Below are 27,710 nucleotides of genomic sequence, written 5' to 3' on the forward strand. Positions count from 1 at the left end.
CACTATAACATTATTTATTACTATTTACTTGTACACATTTCTTTCAAAACATTATGTAGTTAAACAAATAGATAATATTAAGTTCACTTAAAACTGATTAAAATATGCTCGTTAATTGCAAAAAAAAAACCAGTAATATACATTTTTTACAGTTATTTAATTAATAAGGAGTGTATTGTCACCCATATTTCTTCACTAAAGGAGGGAAAAGTCAAAAATTGCAAGAATAATTCACTTATAACTCTTTACCTGTAAATAGTAACACGTTGCATGTCACTTATTACTTTTTATTGCTACGTTAGTTTTTATAATTTGCTTATAATCCAGGGTAAAAGGATATTTATTATCTTTCTCATTATTTTCAATTATATAAATATACATTTTTATATATTTTTAACGTAATACATTAATGTTAGTCTATTTTGTATACAGGCAAAACATGATAACTAACACATCCCATTTTTTTATCGGCCAAAATTTTACATTTTTCAAATTGAAAATATCAATTTTACCAATTTAAGGCAATTTTAACATCTCAAAAATTTCATGTCTAGAATTAAATTAGTAAAAACGCGTTTCTGAATTCACACATTTAAGGGTCAAAGTTTCAACTCGCGTTTTCTTGAAAGTATGTTTCAGTTAGTTATCATGTTTTAGAAGTATACCGACGATATCAAAAATCAGCATGATGAAATCTTCGTTTGTATGATCACTAAAATGTATAAAAAAAATAATTAATTAAAAATTAAAAAACACGACTGCAGTTTAAAAACGAACTGAAAACCTAAAAATAAATTTAGTTATGTTAGTTACTCAACTTAATGAATGTAAATTAGAATATAAGTGTTTGTCGAGGACCTTGATGTATTAAAATTTTCCCATTTAAAAGGTCCCCGACTGCAATCAAAATAAAATATACAGGTACAGTCACGATCCTAAATGAGCCTAAACTTTTGCATTTGCTGTTTATGACCCTGACTGAACACTTATATTCTAATTTACATTCATTAAGTTGAGTAACTAACATAACTAAATTTATCTTTAGCTTTTCAGTTCGCTTTTAAACTGCAGTCGTGTTTTTCAATTTTTAATTAATTATTTTTGACCGAATTTAAGCAACGTCGGGCGGGGTCAGTACTTGGATGGGTGACCGTTTTTTTTGCTTGTTTAGCTCTATTTTTTGTTGATGGTGCGGAACCCTCCGTGCGCGAGTCCGACTCGCACTTGGCCGGTTTTTTTTATTCATTTATCTTTTCAATACATGATTACATGCATCCAATTAAATGATCCGAGGTTATTTCATTTAATTTCAGGAGGAAAACATGTGTAGAAGTACCATGCTGATGAAAATAGTACGAGAATGCTCTCAATTTGTTAAAAATCGAATTGATTACGTTTATTGGCGAATTCCTACTTTTAGATACATGTTGAATTTTGTACCAGGCCGATATTCTGTTCCCTTTACGCATTGCTGCTAGTTGTATAAGGTTGAACAAACGATTACACGAACGTAGAATCATTTTCGGAGAAACATGGCCATACTTAGCATATTTCTCATATTTTTTGTTCATGTTTATTGACTTACCTTGTTACCTACTTTTACTGAATAGTACCTATCCATATGAAACTATGCATCTTTATGTAATACTTAATCGAACTCTTCGCTACTAGTAAATTCCTCGTGCTCTTAGGATTAATTTTGTCGAGTTTAACAATTTAGAGGCGTAAAGTACAGTCGGCAATAGAATTCATAAATATTATTTATTATTTTATGGACATTGATTATATAATTATTTTAAGAATTCATTTTGTGGGTACTAATATTGTTAATATTTTTTCTTTAAATTAGTTCACGTGTGTGTAGTTTAGGTTTAATTAGTTTTAGATGTGTGCGTGTGTGTGTTTTTTATTTTTGTATGTTATTGACATGTACGTTTACACCGTATTAAACGAATTGAATTGAATTGAATTTATCATTAAGTCAATTGCGCGCCTGCAGCGCGAATATATTTTTATGAATAACTTTTCAGTTTGGAGAAATTTAGTAGAAATACAGACTCGACGCGTCCACGCAAAAAAAAATAGCCTTTTTTAAATATATCTGAAACCGACAGATTTCCCAAGAGTACCTTGTTAATTTAACTTAACCCAGTGGCCTCGTTTTATTTCAGGCAATAATGCTATATGTGACGGAATAAACACTGGAACTAACACTAGGTATAATATAAACAAGTTCAACAATAGACCGTTATAATAACTTTTTGGGCCCGGGATACTTTCGAATAACAATCCACAATATCGTTGTTTACCTTTACATTCGTACATCTCTCAAGTAGGCATTCAAATATCAACTTTATTAGGGACACGTAAGTTTTTAGTTTCAAAGTATAGTCAAGAGAGATATTGCTTAGGTCCTAAAATAGGGCATTTCCTGTAATATTCTAAGTTGGAAAAGCGGCTTTAGGTTAATGCAATGTCACTTAAATGGCATGGGAAGTAAAAAGGTGTATTAAATTCTCACAATTTAGTTTAGTTCGGGTGAGGTAAGAAATTATGAACCCTCAGGCAAGAGAAAGACTAGTCATCTTTAGCCCCGAACAAAATAAGCTAAAGCGATCTTACCTGATCTGAATACTTTATAATATTATTTGATGTTTAAAAAAAATAGAAGCTTTTAATGTGAAAACTCACCGAGCCGCTTCAATTTGGACCAGAAAACCGGGAAAAAGTATATGTCGAGTCACAGATATTTGTGTGTAGTGTCTTATTAGCCTAGAATTCTTTAGCTGCTGACTCTTTCAGTAAGTAGGTATTATAAATTTACGTAGGTAGGTATAAAATAATATTCATGAATTATTCAATTTTCCGTAGTTTTCCAATGTCCATCGAAATTGAAAAATGGTACCTAGTACAAATAGGTATATTTGGCAAATTTGGTCAAGTGTTTTTTTATCAACAAAGGGATTTTTCGAACGCGTAAATAAAGGCAGACATAAAAATAAATCCCCCTACCGCTGAAACCGATTGTAAAATAATGGGTCCACATAAATCTAGGTCTCTCAAACAGACCGAATATTTTATAGGTATTGGTTCTAAAAGCCGCTAACTCGTCAACGAAAATCCTTACAAATAGACCATCCGTATGTGTCTTAATGTTTTCAGCCGTGTATAGAAACGTAAAAATAGGCTTGTTGGTGAAGAAAAGTATGGAGGAATCGCAACATTACCAAAGCCACTAAGGTCAGGCACGTGCGAACACTTGAATTTCCCATATTTCTTTAATATTTACAATTAAACAACAAATAAAGATGCTTGGGATATAGTGGACGAATTTTCGCACCATACTCCAGTAGCTCGGCATCACACAGCGTTTATCGACCATAGTTACAGTCGCGCATACTGCAGTACTTTGAACATGACTGTCTCTAAGCGAGATAGCGACTCCATAGCGGCTGGACGGCTGGTCGTACAAGGAAGAGTGGAGGGAACCAGATCGCGCGGCAGATCACCTATGCGCTGGACTGACCAAATAAAATCCGCAGTTAGAAACTGCGTATCTGACTGTGCCAGACAGTCTACTAACAGGAAGATATGCCTCCGCCTATACTACCGATACGGACGCCTCAGCGTGACCACGACCGCTCAGTTAAAAGCGAAACGAAAGAAGAAGAAACTTTGTAAGTAGGGGCAGTTTGGCACCATTCGTACACGGGGAACCTACGTACAGTCACTACTACAGCGTACTAGGACAACCGTATCTGTGCGGCTTTGTGTGTGTGAGTAGGTGCCGGTAGCGACCTGTATCACACGAAGTTAGCCGTCAGTGCGGCCACCGCGAGCGACACGAGAGGACGTTATGTGTTTTCACGCACCCAAAGTAATTTATTTATCGATGTTCTCGGATGTTCCGTGCTTAAGTGAAGTGTCAAATTCCATAAGTTTATTATCCAACGGTAAGTAATTACTATCATATTCATAATAAAGTACACATTTTGCGTATTTATCTGCATGCTTTCTGTATAGGTAAAAATATTTTATTTTTGACCTTCGGGGAAGGTTCGTACGCCTACATCTGGGGCACGTTCATACGCGTACGAATGTACCCTCACTCGTAATCATGACTGTACGAATGTACCCCTAGTAACAAGTTTTTTTTTATTTCAGAAAATTTGCAAAAATGGTGCGGAATTATAAGAAAAAAAACACAAGATGTACAACAGTAAATGAAAATGATATGGTACAGGCAATAAAAGATGTTTTAGAAGGAAAATTGTCGTATAGAAAGGCAGCGGATAAACACAATGTTAAAGCTTCAACTTTGGAAAGTCGAGTAAAGAAAATAAAGAACAAAAGTGATGAGGTTGGCCCGAACCATACATATCAGTCTAAATTCACAAGTTACCAAGTTTTTTCTAACGATGAAGAGTCAGAGTTGATTGAATACATTGAAGAAAGTTCGAAAATGCATTTCGGGCTCACACTACTCCAAGTCAGAGCACTGGCATATCAGTATGCCAAAGCATTGAAACGAAAATATCCACCTAAATGGGATGAAACTGGATTGGCAGGTATTGACTGGATCCATGGATTTCGAAAGAGAAATAATCGTTTAAGTTTAAGAAAACCGGAAAACACAAGTGCTGCCAGAGCTTTTGGTTTCAACAAAACAGTTGTAAATGAGTTGATTCAGAGTCTGAAAAATCGGAAGTTAGTCTGCAGGAAAGTTCGACATCTGTATTAGATAGTTCTTCAGATGAAAATATAGGAGAAGATTATGATGCTGCTGTATTGCCTGAAACGATTAAGGATAATTGTTTTATATTGGTGAAATTTGCAAAAAAGAAGTCGATTGTCTATTACGTAGCAAAAGTCATCAACCATTATTCTGAAAGGGAGTTAAAGGTCTCGTACTTGAGAAAAAAACCAGGATTGTCCTGGTCGTTTGTGTTTCCAAATATTGCAGACGAACACAGCGTGGACATTTCTGATGTCGCATTAATTCTTCCTGACCCGAAATCTCCAGGAGCCTCTACGGCCAGAACCTCGAGATTATACACATTTCCTATTGATATGACTCGATTTAATGTCCAGTAATTAGATAATAAGATTTCCTAGCATTTATATCTAATGCACCAAATAGCTAGATGCCTAATGCATACAAATAACTATTCCTAAGATTGATTTCTTGTTGACTGATTAGATTACCTAATGATAAATAATTAGTACTTAGGGTAGGTACCCACACAATAATTATATAAAAATATTTGTACTAGATTACTAGATGCTTAATGCATCAAATAACTGAAGGTTCCTAAGATTGATCTCTTGTTGACTGATTATAATTACATTAAAAATGATAAATAATTAGTATAGTTTACACTGTGTTGTGTTTTTTCTCTACATGGTTTTTTACCTAGAAGAGGTATTTGTTTTTATTGATAGAAGATTTTGTCACTTAGTTAATTACAATATTAATGTTAAAACGGCAATTAAAATATTTTTGATATTTATTTTGCTGTTTTATTTAACATGTACTAAGCTACCCCGCACTGTCTGAATGTTCCCCGACCTATGTACGAACCTGCCCCTTTTGAGGGGTAGATTCGGGCATTTGACAACTTCTACTAAAATTGAATTTGCTCTTTTGTTGTAAAATTTACTCACTTCTAATTTTTTTAATAAGTAGCGAAAGGTATCTGCTATGTCATAATGGCCGAAGGAATAGTCTCCCTTTAAAACCAACATTTTTAAAAATCTTAATCTAAAAAGTGTACGAATGGTGCCAAACTGCCCCTATGTTTACTATCCTACCCCTATTGCTTGATTTAACTTTGATCGTTGTTTTGATATTGTATGTAAACGTGTGTTTGTGTAACAGAGCAATCAAACGAAGCAGTCGCCCGCATCAATTCATTTTGTTCACGGCATTCATTGCGTACGCAAATATGGAGTCAATACCTGTCCAAAGGCTATGCTGGACAGTCGTTACCATTTATATTGAATACCGAAGAAGACATAGCATATCTATTAGTCTAGTTTTTTTTTGTAACACAGATCGGCATGTTACTTACAATTCCATACCCAATCATTCTAATTTTGTACCTATACCACCTCATTGTTGAATTATGCCAGATACTAAAATACCTAACAGTTCGATGTCCCAATTTGTGTAGCAGATTTGTCATTTTATTTTGCATAGGTACCATAAAGTTATAAATTATTTATATCATATGCGAAGTTAGCACTATGTTCTTTTTTTACTAAACCAAGCCATAAGAAAGTACTGATTTTATCATTTGATGTGTCAGATATGTGATGATGATGAATGATAATTTTCCTTGATAGTTTTTCTTACATCCAACATTTGACTGTCGCTATATCACGTCACATTATTTCGTTAGACGCCAACCTTTCTCACCCAAGACCTAGTACAACGAGGCACATAGTTCACGACCTTTCGCAATAAAAATAACGTCCCAGTTTTCGTATGACGGATCGAGATCATGTAACATATAGTTCCCGCGTATAAAAGGCTACACAATATTCCTCCTGAGGATACCTACACATAATATAGGTCACGCTCTGAATACCTCAAATAGAAATCTTATGATGCGAGACTATTTCAACGGGGTATTTCACAAATAAGAATGGGGTTAAAGAAGTATTTTTTTGTAAATATTATGTTTCTTTACAACCGACAAAGGTACACTAGTAGCTGTAAACCTCGCGTATCTCGCGATAAGCTTAATAAGAAATAAGTCTAAAAACTAAAACCACAGCGAACCCACAATCGTCTTAAGAGTCATAAGCCTTGCCAATTTCCGCTTTTATGAAAAAAAAAATTGGCAAAAAAACGACACGACAAAAAAGTTATGTAGATATTTAACTAACTATCGTACCTTCTTACAAAATTTCATTAGAATCGGTTAAGAAACGCGTCTTGTAGAGGAGGATATCCGGACATACGTAAGCATTCTTGCCCAAGCTGAAATAGACACCTTCGCTAACCCTTGATCATTTATGTTTTTTACACCCGTAAGCCTGCGGACTGTCAGTGGCCTAATAAAAAATGTTTGATAAGTAGGTATTGGTATACAAATGTTTTTATAGTAGATACTAAAACACTAAATACGAAATGCAAAAAGTTGAAAATATAAGTTGTTAAATTCATGATTTTTAAATTCGATCTCAGCTCTCTAGAGGTTCAAAGGCTTTCCACGTTCATGCTTTCTTATCTTACACTACCGTATTCGAGCTATCAATGAATGAACGCCACATTATTATTATTAACTGTATGTAAAACGATTTTTTAAGCTTATTAATATCCTAAGCACATACACACGTTAAAGAAATATATATAAAAAACAATCCGTGTGTATAATAAGCATGTCTTTTCCCAATTATAATTATAGCCTATTGAACGATGCCAAATTTATTTTCAGTTTTCATATTTTGGTAGCAAATACAAAGCCTCCTATTAAAATAACCTTCTCTAAATAACGCTGTATATTACCTAATTAGAAGTCGATTCTGTTTAAACAATTTTTTATAGATTTTTCTGAGCTTGATAGTGAGCACGAGTGAAAGATCTAATGATACGACTCGAGCTCACATCAAAATAAGACCCTTACCAAATTATTAAAACGAGTCGATATCTAGATTACAGTGTTCATTATGAAAATAATATAGGTACACAGTAAGCACATTTTTGTTTTACCTTGATATTAAACAGTCACGAACTTACGAATAATGGTTTCTTCAGCTTAATTAAGTATTATATTTTTTCCCTTACTATTATTGTGACAAACGGTCCCTATTATACATAATAATAATAACATTCCGAGAAGGACAAGTCCAGCAAGTACCTAGACTTGGCTCACGAGATAACCGCCATGTGGGATGTTGATTCGACGATCATTGTCCCGATAGTCGTTTCAGTGAACGGTCTAATAGCGAAGAGTCTCGACCAACATCTTGAGAGACTCTCGCTAGGTGGTTGGATCAAGGGTCAGATGCAGAAGGCGGTGATCTTGGACACGGCGCGGATAGTCCGCCGGTTCCTCTCTCTGCAGCCCTGACCACCGGCAGCTTGGGCCTTGCCCCGCTGCTGGCGGCACCCTAGGTTAGGTTTTTTATAATATGTTTATAAGTATTTTGTATTGTTTTTGTAAGTGTTTTTGTATTTTATTTTTATATCCATATTATAAAATAACCTAACTTAAGACCAAAAATAAATAAAGAGAATAACATTCTGAATAATATATTACCTATTTGAGAATGTAGGTACAGTAGGTATATGCTTTTGGGATCAGATGATAATTATCATGATATTATTATTGTTTGAGTTAATTGCCTAATTCTGTGTCACTAAAAATAGATAAAACTTATTCACCTAAGTACCGATAAAACCTAATAGGTAAGCGGCTTAAAACTTACAGTTTTTTTAAATACTTATTACTTTAAATTGTCTTAAATATGTGGCGGAGAGTACGTGATACCGAGTAGAAATATGTATAAATATATCGTCGGGTGACAATTAAAAGTCACTAACTAACACCATTGAAATTATTGGACAATAAACCGTGTTACAAGTGTAATAAAATGCATTGTCACTTTATTTTTTTGATAGTAACTTAGTTACTTAGTGACTTTTGCTTGTCATCCGACGATATATTCTTTCAATAAAAATGGTGTGTACAATTTTGTCCGAAACTACGCACTTGCATGTTTTTCTTTTGCAATTTTGCCCACGATCATGAAGACTACCGCGAATGCAAGGGTATCTTATGCGATCATATTGCGTTAGTCCGCTGTTCCAGGACATGTTCATTTATTATTGCTCCACACTAGGGAATGCTCCCGGTACTGAATTATATATATGGTGAGAACCGGAAATTTGTACATAACTTTGCACAGATAACCTGATGATATCTAATGTAACTTACGATCCTACTTATTGACTCGCTCATGATCGACCGAATACTCATGTTTCGGTCGTAATTGGACATTATTAGCAGTGTCTAAGTCCACATTGCTTCTAATCATCCCAATTAATACCGAAATGTCAATGTGCGTGTCTAATTTACTAATCCAGGAGGGCTATGATGCTTTGTCACCAAATCATTAATCATTTATTGCGTGATATGTGAAATACCTGATAAGTGATTAAATTGGGTAAAAAGACGCGAGGATAAAGTACAAGTGACTAATGATAGCGTGACATGATTTGAGCTTTTGAAAAATCAATTTTAATCTCGATGACTTAAGGCCTATTTTAAAGAATAGATTACTTAATCACATTCCACCACTTATCTACTTTTGCCATTGACTGATAAAAATCATCCGTGGTTTGAGCTTTTGAAAAATCAATTCTAAACAAGTTTACTTAAAGCGTATTTTAATGAATGACATCCTATCACCACTTATCCACATGTGACGTTGATAGTTAAAAGTTATCCACGGTTAAAGCTTTTGAAGCTTTATTTCTAAGTACTTAGAGTTTATAGTCTTTGAAATAAGCTACCTTATCGAATTAAGGTAGAACCGGCTGCAATACTTAATTAACGAAGGCTCATATTTGCTTGTAAATTCATACAAAATTTTAAGGACAGTAGACCTTATTAACCTCAAATACGGTGAATTTTATACGTCAAATCATCTGTCAAAATCAACTAAATTGTAGGCCCTCCCCAAACTTAGCCACCTTACTAAGACAACTGCTCGATGCGTGTGGCTGTTGCTCTCCGCCTAATAGTATGCCAACCCCACCAATGCATCTACGGTTCCACTGTGGGGAGCAACGGCCACCATGTCTTGAGCTGCTGCCGTTGCGCTGGGAGGTTCCCACGGCACCATGTTCTTAATGACATCGTTAGGAGAGCCTTATTGTCAGAGTTACCTAATATCCCATGTATGCTTCAGCCGCCAGGCTTTAGCCGATCGGACGGCATAAGGCCTGACGGCTAGACCCTGGTGCCGTGGGAAAGAAGTAAGTGCTTCCTGTGGGACGCCACGTGCGTCAGTACTTTTGCCGCCCCGCACCTTAGTCGTACAATGCGGTCGGCAGGAGCGGCTGCTGAGCATGCGGCGTCTCTTAAAAACCGGCCAAGTGCGAGTCGGACTCGCGCACGAAGGGTTCCGTACCATTAGGTACGCAAAAAACGGCAACAAAATCACGTTTGTTGTATGGGAGCTCCACTTAAATATTTATTTTATTTTGTTGTTAGTACTTATTATTTGTTGTTGGCAACAGAAATATATCATCTAAATAGACAGACAGACCGACGGACAGCGGAGTCTTAGTAATAGGGTCCCGTTTTTCCTGAAACCCTAAAAAGATAAATACTCGGCGCTGAGCGGGTATTTATTCGTCTCCCTCGGTGTCGAGACTTCGGGATGCTCCGGGAGCTGGGACCTCGCCTGTTTGAAAGGGGCCTTGACCCCCGCTCCGGATTTTTCCTGATGCAAAGACTGTCCATCGCAATCTAAGGCGGTCCTAGGTCCTTGCTACTCGTAAAGTATGCAGCGATATTGATAGCCCACGCAGTGCAAGTGTTATACTTGGTCAACCAGATCTTGACAGTAGAAAAAGGCGGCAAATTTGAAAAATGTAGGCGTGAAGGGATATCGTTCCATAGAAACTTTGAATTTCGCGCCTTTTTTTACTGACAAGATTTGGTTGACCAGCTATATTTACCCGTCATAAATTCATAGAAGTTTGACGTTTAAAATGACGCTTGCACTGCGTGGGCTATCAAAATCGCTGCAGACTTTTCTCGATCTGACTCTATTAACTACTCTATACAGGGTGGTACAAACCTCGATGTCCAAGATTTTATTTTTATTTTATCACTACGTGGGCTACTACCAATATTTTTTTATATTAAGGCTAGATTTTAGGAAATAAAGTTGTGTATGAAAGAAGTAAAAAATAAAATTCGGCACCGAAGTCAGGCACCGAACGTCATCTCTGAGAATCGCCTAATAGCCCACGATATGAGGAAACTAAAAAAAAAAATTTGAACGTTGTGGTATAGACCATCCTGTATAATTTGAGTGTTGGATTCATAGAATTAGAATAGACAAGAACAACTGTCAATCTTCAAAAGTGCGACCAAAAATGAAATGCAAGTGTGTGCGTAAATTGTCTATGTGAGATCAAAAATAGTGATGTCATGTTACAACATATTCATAATCTGTCGGTGTTTGATTGCTTTATCGACTACTTTTTCAAATGTGTTATTTTAAACGTTAAAATTCTACGACATTATGATGTATAAAATAACACCTGCACTGCGTGTGCTATCAAAATCGTTACAGCCTTATCTTAGTCTAACTCTTACTGTGTTAGAAAGTGAAGTTTAGATTTACTGCTAATCATCTGCACCTTCAAAAAGGGTATAACAATCGTTATTATTTGAAGTCGGTTATAAAGGTTAATATCTTAATTATGTCTTGTGAAGAAATGATTACATAGTTATTAATATACCGACAAGTCATCGATACTGTCATCTGAACATTTTGTCAAGCCCTAGCATAAAGTAACAGTTTATTATGTTTTTACACAAAATATTTTAAATTATTGAGTAATATGATAAAATATTAGCACACAAAGGAAGAAAAACTTATAATGAACTGTATAAACCGGCTTCTTACACTTTTTATGCTGTTAATTTGACAAAATATCGTTAAGAAAATTTCGCTCGGAATATCATTATTCCTCTGAAATGAGTATTTGCTAGGTTTATTTGGCCCCGTGACACTGAAATCCGGTACACTACAAGACACTATCTTCATTGTATTACTTTATCAAATAGTTTTCTTCCGAATTTGTGTATATTTTTCAAATTGAAAATTACGGTGATACGCTCTTGGCCGTCCGCGGCCGTCGTCAAACTCAAAAAAAGCGGCCAAGTGCGAGTCGGACTCGCCCATGAAGGGTTCCGTATTTAGGCGATTTATGACGTATAAAAAAAACCACTTACTATACTCGGTCAACCAGATCTTGACTACTATCTTGTCTTTCTACTGAAAAAGGCGGCAAATTTGAAAAATGTAGGCGCAAAGGGATATCGTCCCATAGAAAATTTGAATTTCGCGCCTTTTTTTACTGACAAGATTTGGTTGACCAGCTATAGATCTCGTTCAAACCAATTTTCGGTGGAAGTTTACATGGTAATGTACATCATATATTTTTTTTAGTTTTATCATTCTCTTATTTTAGAAGTTACAGGCGGGGGGGACACACATTTTACCACTTTGGAAGTGTCTCTCGCGCAAACTATTCAGTTTAGAAAAAAATGATATTAGGAACCTCAATATCATTTTTGAAGACCTATCCATAGATACCCCACACGTATGGGTTTGATGAAAAAAAATTTTTTGAGTTTCAGTTCGAAGTATGGGGAACCCCAAAAAATTATTGTTTTTTTTTCTATTTTTGTGTGAAAATCTTAATGCGGTTTACAGAATACATCTACTTACCAAGTTTCATCAGTATTGTTCTTATAGTTTCGGAGAAAAGTGGCTGTGACATACGGACGGACAGACAGACGGACAGACGGACAGACAGAGAGACAGACATGACGAATCTATAAGGGTTCCGTTTTTTGCCATTTGGCTACGGAACCCTAAAAATGGTCACGTTTTCTCATTTGTAGTCTGACTCTTTCGCACTCATGCGATGTTCATATACGTGATGGCTTCCCTTTCGCACACTTCAGCTGTCTGTCAAGCGCGAGCGCGAGAATGACAAGTCTGTGGTTGGATTGCAACTAAATTAGTACGACGCTGTCATTTTCTATTACGCGATTACGTCGGATTTTACCAGAAAAACGAAGTGCATAGTTGGTCAAACCAATTTGTCATTAATTAAATAAGAACAATACAAACTATACTCATCCTTTTCTTTTGGGTGCTAGTACTAGTGTAAGACAAAGATAGTATGACGTATGACTCTCTCTGTCTATGTTTGAAATGAGACAGTGTTTTGACAAACGATATAACCTATTTGTAGTTTCGCATTTTAAATATACTTGGTTAATCAGATCTTGTCAGAGGAAAAAGGCGGCAAATTTGAAAAATGTAGGCGCGAAGGGATATCGTCCCATAGAAAATTTGAATTTCGCGCCTTTTTCTACTGACAAGGTTTGGTTGACCATCTATAGAAAAAAAATCAGCGATGTCAAATCGGCGACATGATAGATTTTCATTGTCAGTCAGGCTAAAAGTACAATGTAATATTAATTTAAAAATTCATTGCGTAACCTATACCTATAGGAAGAAAACAAACAAATAAATTGCATTAAATATATGCAGAACATGAGAACTATGAGAGTATGGATCACTCCAAACGCAGAAGTGATTGATGCTGGCTGAACATATATTCTGAAATTCGGCAACGCTATGAAGAAAAAATCCTTGGACGCCTATATATTCTCCACAGGTGACACGAGAGGAAATATTGTCTGAAAAAAAAACTGCAAGAGCTGATTTTATACGCAGATAAAAAAGACGTTAGAGTTTATGGAGACATGACAGAAGACGCGGTATGCTGAAGAATATGTTGTCACAAAAGGGGCGACAGTCCGTTTAATTAAATGTAAATATGTTGGAATGACCTTCAACTGGTGTCAGCGAGCTTGCTGTGATACCTTCACGAGCTAATCACAGCGGCGTATGATAAAATCATGGTTCCTACTGTGCGAAACATTTAGGGCGCGTGTACACGGTGCCGCCTCCGCGCCGCCGCCGCGCCGCCGCCGCACCTTCGCGCTATGTACACGAGACAAGTATAGTCATACTGCCGCGCCGCCGCCGCGGGTTTTACGCGTCTCGTGTACATAGCGCGAAGGAGCGGCGGCGGCGCGGAGGCAGCACCGTGTACACGCGCCCTTATGTGTATGGAATCGAAGCTGTTTCCGGCCTAACTCCAATCTGTGGCTAAATGTTTTGGTGCTTGTAGTTTTTAAGTATTCTGAATTAAATACTCTGATTTAAACATAATTAGATTGTTTTTTTATTATTATTAATCTCTCTATTTTCACTTTATTGGACGAAACATAGGACGTTTTGCCAAATGGAATTCTCTACCAGTCAGGCGTAAGGCAAACAGAGATTGGTGTTGGTATGTATGTAGGATATAAAAGCGACCGTATGTCGAACAGGTAATCTGGTTGCTGGCATTACATACATCTTTCGTGCTGGTATTTTATACTGTTAAATCGTACCTATGCTAAAAAAGTGACGAACTCCAAATGTGACGTCCTCAGAAAGTGGCGTTCTCAGAAAGTGACGTCCTCAGTGCTACATTATATCTTTAATTAAGTACTTTAAGATGTGCCGGCAATCCGTCGCCATGTTGAGTTTGAGGTCGGCGTCTAGGTCGGCACACAAATAGAGTGCCAAGTCTTTGAGCACTCTATATATGTGCCGAAACTCCTCGTGGGGCATATCAAAAGGGTTCCATGTATCCCTTATGGCACGTCGTTGAATTTTTCTTTGTTGATGCTTTTCTTACATGGCAGCAGCTGCCAAGAAGAAATGATATCTTTGCCATCCCTACAAATAATGTAATGATATTCTTATATGAATTACAAATGGAGTTCAAATAGTATATATTATATTTGAAAAAAAAAAACTATACCGGCCAAGTGCGAGTCCAAAATTTTAGACCCAGTAATTTCGGAGATAAAGGTGGGGGGGAGGGGGTAATTTATTGGCTATTTTCTTAAATAACTTCTAACCTATTTATTGTACTTAAAAAAATCGCTGGTAGCCTAGCGGTAAGAGCGTGCGGTGCGACTTGTAATCCAGAGGTCGCGGGTTCAAACCCCGGCTCGTACCAATGAGTTTTTCGGAACTTATGTACGAAATATCATTTGATATTTACCAGTCCCTTTTCGGAGAAGGAAAACATCGTGAGGAAACCGGACTAATCCCACAATACGGGCCTAGTTTACCCTCTGGGTTGGAAGGTCAGATGGCAGTCGCTCTCGTAAAAACTAGTGCCCACGCCAGTTCCTGGGATTAGCTGCCAAGCTGCCCAGGCTCCCATGAGCTGTGGCAAAATTCCGGGACAACGCGAGGAAGCCATGTCCGTCTTTGGGTGAGGGGACACTAATTTACATATGTGTACTAAATTTCAACTTAATTGGTCTAGTCGTTTCCGTGAAAATAGGCTGTGACAGACGGACAGACAGACGCACGAGTGAGCCCTAAAAATTGTATTTTTCACCACTTCTATACCATGAGAGCACCTTATCGTCCTTATCGTGCCCAGAGAGCACCACGATAAATTAATCAAAGGCTAGCCGTCAAAAATCGACTATATGTCTAACTATCCAACAAACGTAGCCATTTACCATCTATCGCTGTCAAAGTGGACAAAACGGTATGAATGTTATAAAAATGTATAAATCTAGACAAGTGACTTTTATATCATTTAACTTATCCACTTATCAACTAAGTTTAAGTTGGAAAAGTAGACAAGTGACATATTATCCAACGAGCATGTTATGCAGTTAATCGTTTAACGACTATCGCTGTCAAAAGTGGAAAAGACGACAAATCAATAAGAACTGGATAAAATGTCAGTTTTATCATCATTTATACAACTATATCATTTATACAGTCGACCATCATAGCCCTACAGGTCTAGTGCATGCCTAATTAATATTACTAATCTAAGCTGTATTTTATTGGGGCGTTTGCAACCCGTCCCGACCCGACTTGCGACGAAGTTTTAAATTGGGAGCCAATAACTAAGGCCGACATTGTCCACGTTCAGTTGGACAGACTTTTAAATACCTAACTAAAGAAATTCCTAGGTTCTGATGATAAAATATGCAACGTATTTAAACAGCGCTGTTCGCAGTCTTGGCACAAGTTAAATACATCGTAATAGATACTGCATATTTTATTTAGGGCATATATCTAATACGTAATTATTCCCATATTTTGGGTAGGTTGACCTCCAAAGTTAAAACTGTCAGCAACAAACTTTTCGCTTTCATGTACAAATATGTAGGTATGCATGCATGTCGCATATTTGTGCATTACAGCGAAGCCTGAAGCTTGATATTTCATGTAGGTATGAGTTCGAGTTGCAGAGTTGTTTTTTTTATTATTTATGCAGCGCAGGCGAATTATAAAAGCTAGAACAATTTTAATGGACTTCAGAATTGGATTGACATTTATATTGATGCTGTTAGTAGTTTGGTATCTACGATCATTAATACATGTGTTGGCGGCGCGCCGCGGATTGCAGTATGTGAGAAGCTAGATTTCCACTGAAAAATCAAGCACGCTGCCCACGCTCTGGTACTACCCAACACGTACATTTCAACCTTTAAAATTTATGCCAAAACAGAAAAAAAATCAAATTGAAGGCTAAATTATTCTGTTAATTATTTTTTTTACCAAAATGTATCTTTCCTGCATTGGTTGTCCGCGCATCAGAAACCGAACCGAAAGTAGTATTTTGTGGTTATTTATTTTATTTTATTTTGACTGTATTTCATTTTTTTTATCTTTTAAGTTTATTGTATATTATATTTTAAAATTATGTGATGGGTCTATTGCTTGAATAAAGAAAACATTCCTTCATTCATTTTTATTTCTGTAACACCAACATCAACCTATTGAACAAGGTACATAAAAAGCAAAAAAAATCTCTCTTTCGAAGTCATAAAACAAATAAATGAGTCATAAGTAAAATTTAACCGTGTCCATAAAACATAACACCGCAACGGCAGAGCTCACTTATTCAGGGTTGGGCCTAAACGTGCAAAAACGTATAAGGTAATATTACTCATATTTAACTTCAAGGGTGTTATTACTGTCGCTTATCGAGCGCGGGCAAATTATCTGTTCGGAATAACCAATACAAGTGCGCTCTCCCATTATTAAGAATTGTTAAATAGAATGTGAAATCAAGTTACTCAGGTTGGACCAGAACAGATTTCGGCCGAGGCCACGTAAGCAAGCAGAATATGGCCAGCTTTCAACGGCGCTAATAACAGTGGCCATTAGATGGGGAAAGTAATTCTTTCCTTGAACGTGAGGGTGAAGGCAAACGATTGTTTACAATCATAACCTGCGGGCATTAGAAGCAATAACGACGTGTCTGATTTCTCTTTCCTCCAAGCCTCCACCGTGAAGTAAACGCTGGACTTTTTCCGTCTGGAAAACTTTTTCCATACTTATAACGTTTATTAATCTCTTATTTACTATTAACTTAGAAATATTTCATGTGTTTCAATTGTCTGAACTAAACACAATTGTGCCCATATTGTTTATTGGATATCTTTGAAACTTTTTGATTACACATGGTAATTACCTACACACAGGCATTATCTCTTACCACAATTAAGAACCTGCGTAAAATAGTCCATTACAGCACGAGTTGCGAATTACCTATTCGCACGTGTATCGTACAATGTTTTACAGTATATGGCCCTTTAAATTTTCGACATTGGCACGTAAAGTGCTAATTACCGCACTAGTAATAACTTTAAAATATTCAAATTTTATGTTTGTTAATTAATTATTAAACACGTCCAATAACACCAAAATGATGCAATAAATGTAAAATCCGTAATAATTGTGTTACATTTTTAAATGATATTAGAGTTTAAAAACGTAATATTAAAACATATTTTTACTGCCTAAATGTTTGTTTTACAACTTATTCGATTCCTATGTTATAATGAGAAAAAAAATCTTCCTTACAATCTGACGCATCCCGCCTGGCGAGCTGGCCTGTGATTTCACGCGATTTTTGTAGGGGCCGCTTTTACCAGCATTGCACGCGCCACTGTTATTTTTGTACATTGGGTTATTTTTGTAGTTTCTGGGATATAATATTTATATGAACACGTTTATATGAACATTTCAATTTCAGGGGAAGTAAAGTCGATTGACATATATTTCAAAAAATCATGCATGTTGCTAGTAGTAATTGACATTGCGACTCCAGAAAGAATGCAATATTTTTCTAATCTGTAGGTACTATGCCAATAAGATCGACAATAATGTCTCGCGCGACTTACCTATTAGGTAATTCTGCTAGCCGCACTAAGCGATGAAATCGACAATACCTTACTCATTTGTAAAATGTCTACTTTTACTGGCGGGCTACACAAAAAGGTTTTCATTCATTTTATTTATGAAAATTAACAACTATAAAAACTCTGCACTATACAGGACGTAACATAAAAATTTTCAATGTGATGATCATCATGATATATTATCAGATTAACTACAGCCTCTACCCTAATATTACCCTCGTTCTCTCCATCTTTGGCCTACTTATTGATATTCCTAAGACACAAGATTATGGACTACCGTCATTTGAAACTTCGACCCAACTCAAACTTCAATCGAGGTTTAGTAAGGGACTCAAATAAAGTAGCTTATTGGAGCAAAATAAGTAGATTCACCATCAAAAGCCATCAATTTGTAACTATACCTTATATTGTGAGTCAATTTGTGACAATAAGAATACGTTAACAGTACATTATGGCCAAGGACTAGAACGAAAAGCTTGTTCCGAGCCAATATTTACTTCCGCTTTAGGGTGAAATCACATCTGTCAGCATCGAGCCGCATTTATGAGAAATCGCTCGTTAGTATGAAGATGCGTACGCATCGGAAAGCTGAAAGCATGCGTACGCATCTTCATACTAACGAGCAATTTCTCATATATAAAATGCGGCTCGATGCTGGCAGATGTGATTCCACCCATAATGTTTTAGTGATTCAGTGTAATATTTAAGTGACGTTGTTTACAAGGGAAAAAAATGATATATACAAATTCACTACTATTTAATAAACAAATAAGATACTTTATCCAATAGCAGAAATTTAGTCCTCATGTCCTAAATAGCAGCAGGACCTAACAAAAACACCTACCTACTCGGACTTAGTCCCATATGGCACCTGGTCCCAAAAAGATGCAATATACCTTGAGGTGTCAGCCCTTCAGACCGGAAATATTTACGATACCATATTACCTGCTTACCTACTGCTGAAGTCCTATGAACTACATGCACCGCTCCCATCGACAAGGTATTCCGTACTGCCCATCAATTACCGCAATAAGTTGTTGTTGTTGTTGTTGTTTGTTGCTTATCGTAAAACCAGGAAATTGGAAGGAAACAAAAGGTATGGCGCACTGCGTGAAACTTGCGACGGAAGATTGGGCCACCGCGCGGATTTTTATTTTTTTACACAACTGCACAATTTTTCTATGTGTTATTAGTATTACTCTGAAAATATAAATACTATTGTTAAAAAAAATTCTTGTCAGATCCCTTGGCTATAACACTAGCTATTTTAAGTATAAAATAGGGTAAAGATATACAAATACATACAATGGAAAATAAATGAAAATTTGACGTTTTTGTGTTTTTTGTCTGCCAACGTCAATAAAGACTAGTATGTGTGTGAATTTCGTCATTTGTCCTGATTAAAACGTGTATAAATGTAAAAACTACAATTTTACGTTAGCCCCCTCTTAAAGCTTTCGTTGCAGTACAGAAGCAAACGAGGCAATTAGTATGACTGAATGGATAATGCGCTTTGTCCAAACTGCGGGATGAGCCATGTGTTTGTACTTTGGGCTCTAATTGGTGTTTCCCTGAACTTGACAGTTAAAGCGAATTACGCTCAATCTCATGGTTAAGTTATGTAATTTTTATTTTGTTTTTCTTTTGAGCAGCAAACTTCAAGCTGTTTTTTGTAAAGCTGACATATTTTAACTAAAATGTAATTTAAGTTCTCATTTTAACTGAATTATATAAATTATTAGGAGAATAAATAATCTTTAAACCGAGGTATCGTTTTCTTGCATTGTTTCAATATTTTATATAACGTTTTTCCAGTTGCTTGCCTGACGAAAATACAAAGCATTTTCACAAGCTTTCTGCAATCGGTTCTGAGAAAAGAGAGCTGTCGTAACTACAATCAGGTTTCATTCGTCTAACTTAATAAAAGGTACTTGATACAATATTGGAAAAGTTTATTGAAGCTACCTAACTAAGGTAAGTTTTCACAATCAATACCGACGCATCGTAATAACGTTATTTCCCATGTTTATACAAAACTAGAAACTTTATGTCGCTGCAAAGGAGGTGAATACTCGTCGTTACTATAGAGAATTGTTTCGTAATTTTGGACCAACGTGACAAACAAGAAACATCTCACAAGCCGACACCCATGTCACACCTCACATGGAAACTACGGTGAGAGCACACTTCACAAACGCTACGTGATTTGAACAATAAAACAATGGAAATGTTACATTTTGTGTACGAACACATAACTACACATAATAATTTGTTTGCCAATAAATTTATGAGCGTTAAATGTGTGAGACGTGATGGGAATTTTAGTATGTATAAATAAAATGAATTGAGTTGTATTCGCGACAAATGTGGGTGTATACATTGTTAACGCGATTTGTAGCTAACTTTTTTTATCTTATTTTCACAAGCTTATAACATAAACTTATAAGTGTTATTATGAAAATAACCTATTAATTTGTGAAGTTTATTTGACTCGTGAATGTTATAGATGATGTGATTTCATAAAAATGTTGCCTTTTTGAATAAAATTGGACCAGTAGCCATAGAATGTAAAATGTCCAAGTAGGTTCAATCCATGAGATTATCACATTTAAAGTTACATGCCGTTTACAAACGCATTACTTCGCACCATTGTAGCATGCAGCATGCTACAGGTAACAGGTGCCACAGTCGATTTCATTGATTAATTGAGTTGCCGTCGTTTCCACATTGCTGTGGTGAGTGGAACGTTCAAATCCGTCACTCAATTGACAGTTACATCACCCGTTTCCCGTTCCATATATGTCGAGTCCTGGAAACGCTGTGTAATAGAACGTATGTTGTTCCAGACTAAAATCAGTTTTATATACTAGCTTAAATCTAAAATAGGCCCTTGAGGCATTCTACCAAGGATGCTGGCGACATTTCCTCGCTGTATCGCAATGCTGATACGTCGTGCGAGGTAGCCGCCAGCTCTTCGGTCACCAGTTACGTCAACCAGACGCTTCGCGATTTCTGCGAACAACTTATGCGCGCTGGGACCCCATGGACCTAGAGTTTCAACTCCAAATGGTACAAAATGGTACTCTCTACCGAGGCTCTTATATTTTAGATTTAAGCTAGTTTTTAATTTATTTTAGTAATACGACTGTATATATCTTGTTTGTCAATAAATGATTATAGTCATAAACGTTTTATATACTGCCTTTTCCACTTTGGAAAACAAATTATGAATGTAATTAAACCTTATAAACGTAAACAAAATAGGAATCACGATATAAAAAAAAACAGTAAATACATATATTCCAGGAAATTAATTTCTTGTAAAATGAATTAGAATAAAGAGCGATTTTGCGAAATTATTCGGCTTCTGATCGCTCCGTCTATCGAAATGTACGTCTCCTTTAATTGGACAGCTCAGAGTAAATCTTACTGAACGATCCGGGACAAAAGGGGTGGCCATAATCCACCATTTTCAGCTCTTGCTTTATTCGCGTCTTTGTTTCTTAGGGATTAAACAGTCCCCGAGTTGAAATAGAGGCGTGACCTTTGAATAAATTCCAAATATCTCGTAAAAATGTGGTAACCTAACCTCTTTTTATTTAATTCTGTTCCTTATTGTACGTAAATTAGTCAGTCTTTATTTTAATAATTGGTTTTAAATATGTATTTTATAAATATTGGCTGTTATATTATCAGTAGAAATAGCTTCAAAATAGCGTTCTCAAGGCTCAGTCTCGAACCGGTACATTTTCTTCTAAACTGCGTAACAAAGCTAACAACAGTCTCAAAATCACCGACTACAGTGTAACTGTCAGCAGCCTGTTCCACATAACTCGAGCAGCAAACTAATATCAAAGTACCTATCGCACCTAGTAGCTACGCGGACGGAGAAATACCTTACCTCTTACCTTATACCTTCAATGCCTTTCCACCAGTAAACTTAAAACCAGTATAAGAAGACCGAACAACACGTATATTATAGTTATGAACCTCGAGTTCACGTTACATGAGATCGTCCAATAACTCCACTAGTCCATAATTCTATTAGGTACCTACATATCATTTGTATTGGGCCATTATTTCCCGTGAGCTAAGCGTGGTTGGAGCTCAAACATGCAATTTCCAAAATTCCACGAAATGTAAGGGGTTCCAACTTCCAATCAAACAACCAACCGGAATCTTCTCTTGTCTTGGCATGCATAAAGAGCTATAGTATCCGTTTGGGTTTAAAGACTAATGTAAGCTATCGGAATCTAAAAATTACTAGGCTACGAGTATTGAGAAAGAAAAACCCACTGAAGACTGGGTTATTGGATAAAAACCAGAAGCCTGGCTAATAAAATGGTAGGTAAGTATCCAATTTTATTTCCGGTAGAGTATGATGTTTCCTCATAAGAGTCATAAGACGAATGATCCTCGTATATAACATTACTGTAATAATGGGTCACTATGTCAATACGAACGTCAATAAAATAATTCGTTATTACTGACCTTTTGATAAGAATATTTTAATAGGGTCAGAAAAGTACGTCGGAAATCGTACCATAAAAAAGGAATGGCTAATTCACCAGTTCTGGTTAGGTATCTTTGTTACATTTTATCTACTGAGTGACCGTATCGGAAGAACAATTAACATTTTATTTGTATTCTGTGTCTACAGAACTTTTCTTACCGGAGGCAAAAACAAAGAGAACAAGGACTCGCACATCCTTAAATGTCATCAAACTACATTAAACTTTAATTACAAATCTCGGCAAAACTTTCACATCTTGCGCGTCTTTTGAAAACCGTAACACAAGAGACATGAGAAAGTTTATGAAGTTCTGGATACTCGGAATTTGTGGACAATTCTCTCCACACTCGGCTTTTGTGTTCTCGTCCGTTCTTGCGGACGTAGTATAAGAAAGTCGGAAATTTGCGGACCTTGTCCGTACGGAAAACTTTTGCCCCCAATTCGGGCATAATGTAAACTCTAACCGCATTGCCTGTTTGGACGAATTTGTTTAGCATTGAGTTTTCAAGTTTGTATTGAGACGGTATCCGCTTTTTCTCCTTTTCACTGTATGCATTACACACTACTACTCATACTGACACTACGGCTACCAGTACCACCATTTTGACAGTGACATAATATTCGCTAGCATGTGTCTACTAATATGCGAGTTTAGCGAATATATCAGTTTGACACTGCTACGGCATTCGTGGCAAGGCTACTTATAGTTTGCGGTCGATGCGCGCCACTCCGCGCCGTGGATTAAACTCGGCTGATTCCCATAGCACAAATTTTGGATACTTCGTCAAAGAAAGTGACTTCAACAGTGGACATCACCGGTGTTTTTAGAGCCAGCGCCCTAATTGCGATACAACAATAGGTAGATACAGCTACGGCACAGAATAAGTAATAGTATTATCATACAGAACGGACACGCACCGCCCCGCCCCGACTCGGATTACCTCGCGCCGCAACATGAATTTGTGCGTAAGTCGCTCTACTGAGAGCATGCCAGAAGTCCGTGAGATACACAATGACGCGTGTACAGACGTGCCGCGCACACATATAAACGCAAATCATTTTTGATGTATGGCGTGTCCGCCCTGTGGCTACGGTATGATTTCGCGCGTGTAAGTTAATTTGTAGTTTTTGTTGTTTTATATTATAGGGATCATTTAAGTTTTATAGTATGCTTTACTCGTTCACGTCTTTTCTGTAGACATCGCAATGTTATAGAAATCTAAACAAAAAGGCAGCGCGCCATATTTTTTGTGTTCTTCTAATTTCCTGGCTTTACGCGCCATCTAAAGGGTTTTAGCAAAAAATGAAATGTGCCTTTGAGTCGGATTACTAAATATTTAATTAAACACGTTTTTCAGTCTTAAAGTGCCTTTAACGTTTAAGATTCAATTGAAACGATTTGCTGTAGTTATAAAAGGCTCTTAAGATAATTAAACATTGAGAGAGGACTAAGAACCTTTATTGCAACACTCGACTAAACAGGTAAAATCGAGCCGGTCGAAATAATTACGGCACTCAACAAAATGGTTTATCTGTTAATAAATGTAAAACTTAGGTTTTATTTTGTTTAGAATATTTCCTTTATGTTCAAGTACATAGGTATCTCTTATGTCCGTCCACCTTCAGTCTGCTGACATGAATTGCTTTCTTATATCGGTCATGTTTTTCTAAAAGGTTATAATTATAAAGACTAAATAAATAAGTTTCGTGGTGACTAACCACATCAAGCGGTAAGGACAGGGTCGGATCGAGAGACGAGAAGAAGGGCTGGTGGTTACGCTCCTGAAGAATGACGGAGTCATAAAAAAGGCAAGTTATTATTACTTATATAAGTGTTCAGTTAAAAAGACAAAGGCTGTCACCTTTGTGTGTTAATGCCATCTTTTAATAACGAAGCTTTTTCTATTGAAAGTGTGGTTTGCATTCAAGTTTACTTTTCACACTAAGTAGTGACGTAATACAGAGGACTATTAAAATAAATAAGTACGGTGAAAACTACGGCGATTTGAAAGAACGTTCTCGTCAAGCGTTACTGGTACGTATGAGTACGTATAAGGCTAAAGTGTGACGAGGTGATATTGAAAATGAGATGAGTTTTTAAAAGGAAAAATTAAAATTAAAATTGTTACAAAGTTAGTCTATTAAATAATTAAGATAAAGTTTTGAGTGTCTATATTGTGAATCAAATATTGTGATAGCAATTCTCATTGCGTAATATAAAAATGTTGTAACACTAAACTTTGTAGTTCAAAAAGCGCTGGTGGCCTAGCGGTAAGAGCGTGCGACTTGCAATCTGGAGGTCGCGGGTTCGAACCCCGGCTCGTACCAATGAGTTTTTCGGAACTTATATACGAATTATCATTTGATATTTATCAGTCGCTTTTCGGTGAAGGAAAACATGGTGAGGAAACCGGACTAATCCCAATACGGGCCTAGTTTACCCTCTGGGTTGGAAGGTCAGATGGCAGTCGCTTTCGTAAAAACTAGTGCCCACGCCAATTACTGGGATTAGTTGCCAAGCGGACTCCAGGCTCCTATGAGCCGTGGCAAAATGCCGGGACAACGCGAGGAAGAAACTTTGTAGTTCGTTTTGAAACAGCGACATCCAATGAAACAAGCACTGCAGTGAAAAAATTTATGTCGAACGGACATATACATATGTAGAGGCCATCAGTGGCCATCAGTTTGTAGCGGGATTAGGTCTAAAAGGGCACGTCAAAACTGTGACAGTACAAAGGCTATGACATGTCATTGAGCCCTCAACAAAGGTCTATGTTTCGGCAAAGACCACAATAGTCTATCTGAACCTGATTGAAGACTGTACAGATGAATTGGATAGGTACAATCCAACTATAATGAAAGACGTTGTTCAATTGTTTGCTTTGACAGTAATTATCAACAATTCTAGTAAATAACGAACGCTGCTGTACTGTCCTAATTTCTTCAGAGTTCCGTACCACACAAATGGAACACTAACAAACCTCCATTTTTATATTTCATCAACCACAGCACTTGATATTTTCACAATAATATGTAAAGGTGTTTTTTTGGCGCTTTTATAACAAAAAATAATGTATTATGTACGTAATTATCTTACAAGATGCGATTTTTTTTCGACATGTTTGTAGTATTATAGTACGGCCCTTCTGAGGTGAACATTTCGCTTCAAACCTTAATCTTTCAAACAAAGGCCATTGTCTCTATTATCGCAAAACCGCTAGCTCCAGACTTAGCACGTGCCAGTACAACATTCATATAGAAAAACAACCAGTATCGTCATAGTATTAAGGTTCAAATTTAATGTCACTGATATTCTAGACTTATACTTTGTAACATAAAGCGTGTTGATATTTTATATTTAAGAAAATGTAATACACTGCAAATTATTAAAATATTAAAAATCGGCTAATCGTGAGTCAGTCAGTATAAAAAAAACCGGCCAAGTGCGAGTCGGACTCGCGCACGGAGGGTTCCGCACCGTCAACAAAAAATAGAGCAAAACAAGCAAAAAACACAAGCAAAAAAACGGTCACCCATCCAAGTACTGACCCCGCCCGACGTCGCTAACTTCGGTCAAAAATCACGTTTGTTGTATGGGAGCCCCACTTAAATCTTTATTTTATTCTGTTTTTATTATTTGTTGTTATAGCGGCAACAGAAATACATCATCTGTGAAAATTTCAACTGTCTAGCTATCACGGTTCGTGAGATACAGCCTGGTGACAGACGGACGGACGGACAGACGGACAGCGGAGTCTTAGTAATAGGTTCCCGTTTTTACCCTTTGGGTACGGAACCCTAAAAAAGTTAAACCACAATTCAAGCTGTAAGACGCTACTGCTAGTCGCGTTGCAAGTCACCAGCTCACAAACTTTTTTAACTCGCAAGGATCCGACCTAAGAATATTCATTGAACTGACTGCAGCCACAGCAAAAGTTGGTAATGAAATGAGATTAATTTCAGAGTTGTGAGATTTTAATTTGTGCACTTTGGAACTGTGTATTTCAACTATTTTTCTTTGTTCCTTTTAAACCATGATGGCGGTTGCGAAGTGCGGACATTAAAGTCCGAAGAGAAAAATATAGGTACCTACCTGAGCTACGTACTTACATACGACTTTATTTGACGTTTATAAGCGCATTGTAATATGCCTACTTGAATAAACTAACTTTTATCTTTATGTAAGCTAGAAACACATTAATAAATAGTTAAACCTCTGTTAAACCTCCCTTCGGTCATGTCGTGTGTTAATTTACCGCCACTCGTTGCGAATTTCCTACTTTTTGCACATGTATCGTAATGTACTATTCTTAAATTAAGATTTTTACGTCAACAAAGTAGGAAAGTCAGAATTTGGTAATTTTGTAATTTTAACTAATAGTAAATAATAATACTTAATATAATTCGTAAACCACCATAATATCGATACCTAAATTCTATATAATTGTCAATCGCAACACTATATTTTGTGTATTTACTTACGTTTAAATTCGTAGAACTCTGAGCTCAGTGAAAAACGCTCGAATCTGGAAAGATAAAGTTTTTTTGTGTCAGTAAGCGTAATGGAAAAAGACATCGTCTATTTCACATTAACCCACAAACAAAAGCAGTACAGCGGGCATAATGGACGTCGAGGAAGCGTGATTTTTTTATTCGGAATAAATCAACCGTTATGCTTACTTAAGACGATAGTAGATAAACGACCGCTTTTCCATATAAACGTAGTCACAATCCTAGCGTCCTAGCATTATAGAAAATATTTTTACACAATTAAATGTATATTGACCATAGCTATTAGCTATTATTATTTGATTTTTGTTTGATTTTATTAAGTATTATAAGAATAGGAGTTTTATAACTATACTTTATTTACACAATTTATAATAAAAATATTTTCCATAGTGTCAATATCCTGAATAGAAAATGGTGACTACATTTTGTATGGAGAACCGGTCGCCCATTTTCCTCTTAAGTACTTACAGCAGCATTTAATTTACGAAGATAACTTAGTTAGCCATAGTTGAGCTGTACTTACACCAAACTAATGGAACCCCAGGCCACAGTAATACGTTTCTTACGGTTTGATTTATAATATCGACATAGTTAGGTACGTAGTAGTAATGCCGGGT

General features: G+C 36.5%; 1 protein-coding gene across 1 annotated transcript in view; it reads right to left on the reverse strand.

The window, feature by feature from the left end:
- Positions 1-27,139, reverse strand: part of LOC134651337 (alkaline phosphatase-like) — a 105,384-nt gene extending 78,245 nt beyond the window's left edge. Inside the window, exon 1 of the mRNA XM_063506411.1 lies at positions 27,064-27,139. The gene's annotated coding sequence lies outside the window, so the exon portion shown is untranslated. The remainder of the gene's footprint in view (positions 1-27,063) is intronic.
- Between the last annotated feature and the right edge of the window lie 571 nt (positions 27,140-27,710).

Source organism: Cydia amplana, chromosome 10 (genome assembly GCF_948474715.1).
Source record: "Cydia amplana chromosome 10, ilCydAmpl1.1, whole genome shotgun sequence".
NCBI classification, from domain to species: domain Eukaryota; kingdom Metazoa; phylum Arthropoda; class Insecta; order Lepidoptera; family Tortricidae; genus Cydia; species Cydia amplana.